The sequence below is a fragment of the Bubalus bubalis genome, chromosome 9 (genome assembly GCF_019923935.1).
Source record: "Bubalus bubalis isolate 160015118507 breed Murrah chromosome 9, NDDB_SH_1, whole genome shotgun sequence".
Lineage (NCBI taxonomy): Eukaryota > Metazoa > Chordata > Mammalia > Artiodactyla > Bovidae > Bubalus > Bubalus bubalis.
In genome coordinates this window covers 68821220-68831293 of record NC_059165.1, presented here as the reverse complement: position 1 = coordinate 68831293, position 10074 = coordinate 68821220, and positions in this window count along the sequence as shown.

Here is a 10074-nt window from a genome sequence, read left to right as displayed (position 1 = left end):
AGTGAGAGACAATGTCTCTTTCCTGGTGCCTTTCACCCACATCCCATAAAAAAATAAAGTAGAAGTTGTGTGTATGCACTCCACTGAGTTATAAACACATTCCAGAGACTTCAGATGGTGAGTTATTCCCTAGGATGGGAGGTGATGGAAATGATCAGTCAGTACTTTAAAGTCCAAGTTCATGCACAGGGTCAAGGCACCCATCCCACTGTTCCAGGGAACACTGAGTGTGATGTTTTACTACTGTTTACATCATAGGAAACACTCACAGCATAGGGAAACCCCTCACTCTAGGACAGGACCCTCTCAAGTAACAGCCAGAAGCCAGGGTCTTAGAGACATAGTAATAAGAAGCCTGGTTCCCTAGCCTCAGTATTGGACAGCCCTGAAGGGTCATCCTAGAGCCCTGAGGACTGACTGAGATTTGGTTGTAATTGTCTTGTGGTTCAGCAGTTCTCTTCCCCCATTTCTGCCTTGCTCCTGGCCCCCAGACATATAAGGAGGATACTCTGTTAAACTTTCCACACAGGTCTCTCCATCTCAGGATCTCTTTCCAAGGACCAATCTGACCAGCAGCAAACAGGAGACATTACTTCTAAGAACAACAGCATAGAATAGAAGAATGCTGTCCATGGAATATTTTTAAAGAAAGCATGAAAGGGCAGGGCATTGTAATCTCTAGGATAATGTAGGTAATGCTGTGGTAGTACGTTTAATCCATCATGAAGATTTAATAAGACAAGATTTACTTATTCTCAGCATTTGCATGAAACATTAGTTGCTAGGTAGAAGTAATCTCTTCTTCACAAGCCACCTGGGGCAAAGTTGATGGAAATACCACATTATTCTGGGTGCACCATCTGAAACATCAGCTGCCATTGAAGGAAATAAAGAGCTCATGGGGATCTCACACGTTCTCTTTTGGTTTTTTATATCATATTCATATCATTTTTAAGAAGAAACTACATGTCTTTTCCAAGAGTGAGGGATCTAGGAAACACAGTCTTCTGGGTGTCCGAAAATGAAATAAGAACTATAGAATGTCCACTGGGTCTCTTTCTTTTCAGGAAATAATTTGATCACTCTCCCTGTAGCAGAGAGGACTTGTTCACCCTCTCCTCAAGGAAGACAGCCCCAAACCCACTAAACACGGGTTAGAAGAATCATGTTATTCTTTTCTTGCTCGGATGACATATGGTCCTTTTGATTCTTCACTGAGTGATAAAGACCAGTTTCCATCCATTTATCAGATGGCCAGGGAGGACAGCTATCTCATGCATGGAATGATTAGGCTGTTCTTGCATCTTGACTGGATATGGGTGACACTATTTTTTCTCTGAAGATAAGAAAGGGAAGCAGTTACTCTGGAACCTGAAAGCAGATATGGTAAAGAAAAGTATATCTGTGGCCTTTGCTGAAAAGCTCCCTACCATTAAGGAATTGTATCAATTAACTGATGTACATTCACTGAAGATGCCCAGAATACGGGCTGCTTCATTTCCATAGACAGAGGAGCAGGACTCTATTTAACCTCAGACAAAGTGGATTATGGCAACAAAGGAAGATAGTGTGTTGACTGAGATGAACTACATACTGCACTCTTTCCATGGAGGTTTCTCCTTACTTCAGAAGAGGGACATCCCAAGTTTTAAACACTTTCTCAAGACAGTTAATCCTTTCCAATACCCAGAAGATTTTTACTTCAGTAATGTGTGGCTGTGAAAGTGCTGCACTCAATATGCCAGCAAACTTGGAAAACTCAGCAGTGGCCACACTACTGACTATAAACTGACTGGAAAAGGTAAGTTTTCATTCCAATCCCAAAAAAAGGCAATGCAAAACAATGCTCAAACTACCGCACAATTATACTCATCTCACATGCTAGTAAAGTAATGCTCAAAATTCTCTAAACCGGGCTTTAGCAATACATGAACCATGAACTTCCAGATGTTCAAGCTGGTTTTAGGAAAGGCAGAGGAACCAGAGATTAAATTGCCAACATCCGCTGGGTCATCGAAAAAGCAAGAGAGTTCCATAAAGCAGTTCTATTTCTGCTTTATTGACTATGCCAAAGCCTTTGTGTGGATCACAGTAAACTGTGGAAAATTCTGAAAGAGATGGGAATACCAGACCACCTGACCTGCCTCTTGAGAAACCTATATGCAGGTCAGGAATAAACAGTTAGAACTGGACATGGAACCACAGGCTGGTTCCAAATAGGAAAAGGAGTACGTCAAGGCCGTATATTGTCACCCTGCTTATTTAACTTATATGCAGAGTACATCATGAGAAACGCTGGGCTGGAAGAAGCACAAGCTGAAATCAAGATTTCTGGGAGAAATATCAATAACCTCAGATATGCAGATGACACCACCCTTATGGCAGAAAGTGAAAAGGAACTAAAAAGCCTCTTGATGAAAGTGAAAAATGAGAGTGAAAAAGTTGGCTTAAAGCTCAACATTCAAAAAACTAAGGTCATGACATCTTGTCCCATCACTTCATGGGAAATAGATGGGGAAACAGTGGAAACAGTGTCAGACTTTATTTTGGGGGGCTCCCAAATCACTGCAGATGGTGATGCAGCCATGAAATTAAAAGACGCTTACTCCTCGGAAGGAAAGTTATGACCAACCTAGATAGCATATTCAAAAGCAGAGACATTACTTTGTCAACAAAGGTCCATCTAGTCAAGGCTATGGTTTTTCCAGTAGTCATGTATGGATGTGAGAGTTGGACTGTGAAGAAAACTGAGCACCAAAGAATTGATGATTTTGAACTGTGGTGTTGGAGAAGACACTTGATAGTCCCTTGAACTGCAAAGAGATCCAACCAGTCCATCCTAAAGGAGATCAGTCCTGGGTGTTCTTTGGAAGGAATGATGCTAAAGCTGAAACTCCACTACTATGGCCACCTCATGCGAAGAGTTGACTCATTGGAAAAGACTCTGATGCTGGGAGGGATGGGGGGAAGGAGGAGAAGGGGACAACAGAGGATGAGATGGTTGGATGGCATCATCGAACGATGGACGTGAGTTTGAGTGAACTCCGGGAGTTGATGATGGACAGGGAGGCCTGGTGTGCTGCAATTCACGGGATCACAAAGAGTCGAACACGACTGAGAGACTGAACTGAACTGAACATGTGGCTTCAAATTACTACATATTCACCTGCTGGATCACATTGTGTAAATATCTTCTACTGCCCACCCAATTCTTCTTTAGAGTTTATGCAAGGGAATTCTGACATGATGCTGCTGCTGCTAAGTCGCTTCAGTCATGTCTGACTCTGTGCGACCCGATAGACGGCTGCCCACAAGACTCCGCCATCCCTGGGTTTCTCCAGGCAAGAACATTGGAGTGGGTTGCCATTTCCTTCTCCAACGCGTGAAAGTGAAGTCGCTCAGTCATTTCTGACTCTTCACAACCCCATGGACTGCAGCCTACCAGGTTCCTCCATCCATGGGACCTTCCATGCAAGAGTACTGGAGTTGGGTGCCATTGCCTTCTCCACTGACATGATGACCTTGTCTGAATCCAGTTATTTCACCGATAATGCTGTGTATGCAGTGGCCCAAGCCCTTCATGAAATGCTTTTGGTGAAAACAGAAATGGGACCTTCAGGAGATGCAGACAAACCCATAATTCTACCTCGGAAGATAACTGTCCTTCAGATGCAGGTCATGAATAGACAAGCAGAAGATATATGGTTATATTTTATTGAGATACACCATATGTTTCTCTCAAGTCCACAGGATTAGGCACAATGGATCCACAGTCCTTTCACATTGGTCATATATGTACCTATAATTCAGTTCAGTTGAGTTCAGTTCAGTTCAGTCGCTCAGTCGTGTCCGACTCTTTACGACACCATGAATCACAGCACGCCAGGCCTCCCTGTCCATCACCAATTCCCGAAGTTCACTCAGACTCACGTCCATCGAGTCAGTGATGCCATCCAGCCATCTCATCCTCTGTCGTCCCCTTCTCCTCCTTCCCCCAATCCCTCCCAGCATTAGAGTCTTTTCCAATGAGTCAACTCTTCGCATGAGGTGGCCAAAGTACTGGAGTTTCAGCTTTAGCATCATTCCTTCCAAAGAAATCCCAGGGCTGATCTCCTCTAGGATGGACTGTTTGGATCTCTTTGCAGTCCAAGGGACTCTCAAATGTCTTCTCCAACATCACAGTTCAAAAGCATCAATTCTTTGGTGCTCAGTTTTCTTCACAGTCCAACTCTCACATCCATACATGACTACTGGAAAAACCATAGCCTTAACTAGATGGACCTTTGTTGACAAAGTAATGTCTCTGCTTTTGAATATGCTATCTAGGTTGGTCATAACTTTCCTTCCGAGGAGTAAGCGTCTTTTAATTTCATGGCTGCAATCACCATCTGCAGTGATTTGGGAGCCCCCCAAAATAAAGTCTGACACTGTTTCCACTGTTTCCCCGTCTATTTCCAATGAAGTGATGGGGCCAGATGCCATGATCTTAGTTTTCTGAATGCTGAGCTTTAAGCCAAATTTTTCACTCTTCTCTTTCACTTTCATCAAGAGGCTTTAGTTCCTCTTCACTTTCTGCCATAAGGGTGGTGTCATCTGCATATCTGAGGTTATTGATATTTCTCCCAGCAATCTTGATTCCAGCTTGTGCTTCTTCCACCCCAGCGTTGCTCATGATGTACTCTGCATATAAGTTAAATAAGCAGGGTGACAATATACAGCCTTGACATACTCCTTTTCCTATTTGGGACCAATCTGTTGTTCCATGTCCAGTTCTAACTGTTGCTTCCTAACCTGCATACAGATTTCTCAAGAGGCAGGTCAGGTGGTCTGGTATTCCCATCTCTTTCAGAATTTTCCACAGTTTACTGTGATCCACACGGTCAAAGGCTTTGGCATAGTCAATAAAGCAGAAATAGAACTGCTTTATGGAATTCTCTTGCTTTTTCGATGACCCAGCAAATGTTGGCAATTTGATCTCTGGTTGCTCTGCCTTTTCTAAAACCAGCTTGAACATCTGCAAGTTCACGGTTCACGTACTACTGAAGCCTGGCTTATTACTAGGTCTATTTGGAGAATTCTACATGGGAAGAGGGGTCTTTACTCTGTAATTATTTCTTTCATAACATATACTTGAAAAATATTCCTAGTTTAGGATGTAATGTAATAAAATATCAAGATGAGTGTTGACAAAACATACAAAAGCCAAAACATCATAAAATCTATACATTTCCTTGGAGTGTACTCGATGCAGAAAATGTTGATGTAATTATCATAAGAAAATCCAACACTTTCATCTAAACTGGTGTATATGCCATGCTCCAAATGTTCCTTGAAATGATGGTGATGAAAACAGAAATGGAGTCTCCATGGTATTCTACACTGTCCCTGGAAAATGAACCATTGTTATAGATAACTATAAAACCTGCAAACAATTTAAAATGTGAGAACACTGATGGTGATTATGAACTCAACATAAATTACATGGTTTAGAAATTAATTTATTGAATTTTAATGATGGCTTTTGTGAATCTAGAAATCCATTTCAGAATATATTTAGAAATTTGTCGTTATACACAAAAGACAAATACATTTCATCAAATTGTTGATTAAATAAAGTAAACTAACCAGATTAAATAAAATGTCTGTCTTTTTAACAGCTTTTAAAATAAATTTAAAGGAAGCATGCTAGGATTTTGGTACCCAAACTAAAGTTTCCAACATATGGAATTCTTAATGAAAAGTTTAAAAGATACAGCTGAATTTTGATATAAAATTTCATGATGTTTTCATTTATACTGATACTATTCTTTACAATGGTGATGGTTGAACAACATGGGAAGGTACTAAAATCCACTGAATTATACTACTTAAAATGGTGAACTATACATTGTGTGAATTTTACCATAATCTAAAGGAAACGATATAGATTTATTCTCTCCCACAACAGAGTGTCAAAAACTCTGAGGTTCAAGGAATAAAAGCTAAATCCATAGTCTCATTAATACTCTACAAGTTGCAGATTTTAGTTTTCTTTTGTAGGAAGAGTTTCCCTCCATTGTCATCAGTCCTATTCTTGCTCATAAATGTAAGAGGAAAAATCCCACAAGAAGGAAAGGCCTATTTGCTGTTTTATTTGTGCTTTTTGCTCAGAGCGACACATTTCTGAGCACACTAGTATAAAAATTCGTAATCACCTTCTACCTGTTACCTATTTCACAATGAAAAGAAAACTGATCAGATCAGATCAGTCCCTCAGGCATGTCCGACTCTTTGTGACCCCATGAATCGCAGCACGCCAGGCCTCCCTGTCCATCACCGACTCCTGGAGTTCAATCAAACTCACGTCCATGGAGTCAGTGATGCCATCCAGCCATCTCATCCTCTGTCATCCCCTCCTTCTCCTGCCCCAATCCCTCCCAGCATCAGGGTCATTTCCAATGAGTCAACTCTGCATGAAGTGGCCAAAGTAGTGGAGTTTCAGCATCAGTCCTTCCACTGTATAATCATAAAGGATTTGATTTAGGTCATACCTGAATGGTCTAGTGGTTTTCTGTACTTTCTTCAATTTAAGTCTGAAGTTGGCAATAAGGAGTTCATGATCTGAGCCACAGTCAGCTCCTGGTAATATAAAAATTACCTATATATGAATAAAGATATGACAAATAAAGGAAAAGTTGATGGATTTTATCTGAAACTTACAAGCAAAACCAATTATTATTAAGAAAATAATAATGTATGAAATGAGATTTAATACAGCATTAACAGAAAAAAAAATCTCACTTGAGTGGATTATCTCTTCTTTGAGTGTAAGTACTAGAGGAAAGAAATGTAAATTCAAATCAGAAAGTAAAACCTCAGCCTCAATTATCCTATTGATTTAATATAAAAATGACGACAATCAAGGAAAATGTAAATTGAGTTTTCTATGAAAGAGTCAATGCCTAGGCAGGTTGATAAGAAGTCCGGGGGTCCCCAGAGAGGGGGTGGGGGGTGCAGTCTGGAATTCTCAAGGAGGAGAAAAGGACAATTTTTTTTCTTCTACATTCCTTAGTCTTAGTCACATAAAACGTTTTTATCTTTAAGCATGGAACTGATGATTACACAACAAACAACTCGGTTTAAACTCTGTGCTAAGGATTATATAACAGCAAAGTATCCTGCTTGAGGACAGTTTCTCCTTCCTGAAAACATTGTGACTAATCCTGTTATCTTAAAATGTAAATTATGGGCGTGGGTCTAGTAAGATCTTTACAACCTCCAGACATTCAAGAAACTGCACTGGTCATAACAAACACCCTCTTCCAACAACACAAGAGAAGACGCTATACATGGACATCACCAGATGGTCAACACTGAAATCCGATTGATTATATTCTTTGCAGCCAAAGATGGAGAAGCTCTATACAGTCAGCAAAAACAAGACCGGGAGCTGACTGTGGCTCAGACCATGAACTCCTTATTGCCAAATTTAGACTTAAATTGAAGAAAGTAGGGGAAACCACTAGACCATTCAGGTATGACCTAAATCAAATCCCTTATGATTATACAGTGGAAGTGAGAAATAGATTTAAGGGCCTAGATCTGATAGATAGAGTGCCTGATGAACTATGGAATGAGGTTCGTGACATTGTACAGGAGACAGGGATCAAGACCATCCCCATGGAAAAGAAATGCAAAAAAGCAAAATGGCTGTCTGGGGAGGCCTTACAAATAGCTGTGGAAAGAAGAAAAGCGTAAAGCAAAGGAGAAAAGGAAAGATACAAGCATCTGAATGCAGAGTTCCAAAGAATAGCAAGAAGAGATAAGAAAGCCTTCCTCAGCAATCAATGCAAAGAAATAGAGGAAAACAACAGAATGGGAAAGACTAGAGATCTCTTCAAGAAAATTAGAGATACCAAGGGAATATTTCATGTGAAGGTGGGCTCGATAAAGGACAGAAATGGTATGGACCTAACAGAAGCAGAAGATATCAAGAAGAGCTGGCAAGAATACACAGAAGAACTGTACAAAAAAGATCTTCATGACCCAGATAATGACGATGCTGTGATCACTTACCTAGAGCCAGACATCCTGGAATGTGAAGTCAAGCGGCTGTTAGAAAGCATAACTACAAAGCTAGTGGAGGTGATGGAATTCCAGTTGAGTTATTCCAAAACCTGAAAGATGATGCTGTGAAAGTGCTGCACTCATTATGCCAGCAAATCTAGAAAACTCAGCAGTGGCCACAGGACTGGATTCATTCCAATCCCAAAGAAAGGCAATGCTAAAGAATGCTCAAACTACCGCATAATTGCACTCATCTCACAGGCTAGTAAAGTAATGCTCAAAAATTCTCCAAGCCAGACTTCAGCAATATGTGAACCATCAACTTCCTGATGTTCAAGCTGGTTTTAGAAAAGGCAGAGGAACCAGAGATCAAGTTGCCAACATCCGCTGGATCATGGAAAAAGCAAGAGAGTTCCAGAAAAACATCTATTTCTGCTTTATTGACTATGCCAAAAACCTTTGACTGTGTGGATCACAATAAACTGTGGAAAATTCTTGAAGAGATGGGAATACCAGACCACCTTATCTGCCTCTTGAGGAATCTGTATGCAGGTCAAGAAGCAACAGTTAGAACTGGACATGGAACAACAGACTGGTTCCAAGTAGGAAAAGGAGTACGTCAAGGCTGTATATTGTCACCCTGTTTATTTAACTTATATGCAGAGTACATCATGAGAAACGCTGGACTGGAAGAAACACAAACTGGAATCATGATTGCCGGGAGAAATATCAATAACCTCAGATATGCAGAAGACACCACCCTTATGGAAGAAAGTGAAGAGGAACTCAAGAGCCTCTTGATGAAAGTGAAACTGGAGAGTGAAAAAGTTGGCTTAAAGCTCAACATTCAGAAAACGAAGATCATGGCATCCGGCCCCATCACTTCATGGGAAATAGATGGGGAAACAGTCTCAGACTTTATTTTTTTGGGCTCCAAAATCACTGCAGATGGTGACTGCAGCCATGAAATTAAAAGATGCTTACTCCTTGGAAGGAAAGTTATGACCAACCTAGATAGCATATTCAAAAGCAGAGACATTACTTTGCCAACAAAGGTCCGTCTAGTCAAGGCTATGGTTTTTCCTGTGGTCATGTATGGATGTGAGAGTTGGACTGTGAAGAAGGCTGAGTGCTGAAGAATTGATGCTTTTGAACTGTGGTGTTGGAGAAGACTCTTGAGAGTCCCTTGGCCTGCAAGGAGATCCAACCAGTCCATTCTGAAGGAGATCAGCCCTGGGATTTCTTTGGAAGGAATGATGCTAAAGCTGAAACTCCAGTACTTTGGCCACCTCATGCGAAGAGTTGACTCATTGGAAAAGACTCTGATGCTGGGAGGGATTGGGGGCAAGAGGAGAAAGGGACGACAGAGGATGAGATGGCTGGATGGCATCACTGACTCGATGGACGTGAGTCTGAGTGAACTCCGGGAATTGGTGATAGACAGGGAGGCCTGGCGTGCTGCGATTCATGGGGTCACAAAGAGTCGGACACGACTGAGCGACTGATCTGATCTGATCTGACATTCTTTTGATTCATTGTAATAACTAATTAAAAAGTATATAACTCCCTTGCTAACACTAGTGATGGGGGCAGTCTCCATCCCCCTTCTGATGTCTGTGTCAGAAGCTTTCTCTATCTCTTTTATACTTAATAAAACTATTACACAAAAGCTCTGAGTGATCAAGCCTCATCTCTGGCCCCAATTGAATTCTTCTCCTCTGGAGGCCAAGAATCCTGGAGTCTTTCGTGGTTCAGCAACAGCCCTTACTATGAAACATGAATATGACAATGGACATTGCAAGGAGATGCTGATGAAAGGTCAAATACATCAGAAGATCAATTTCTCAAGGTGTGCACCACTTTCCTTTTCTTCAGCATTAATGTTGCCTTTCTTGCTGTGTTTTCTAGGGTCTTTCTTGGATCTTCGTCCTCTCTTCTTCCCTGGCAATCCCATCTGTCCTCAAGGCTAGTGGCAGTCTCTCCTCTGCTTTCTTCACAATCTGCTTCTGTTTCTTGTCATCTCTATAA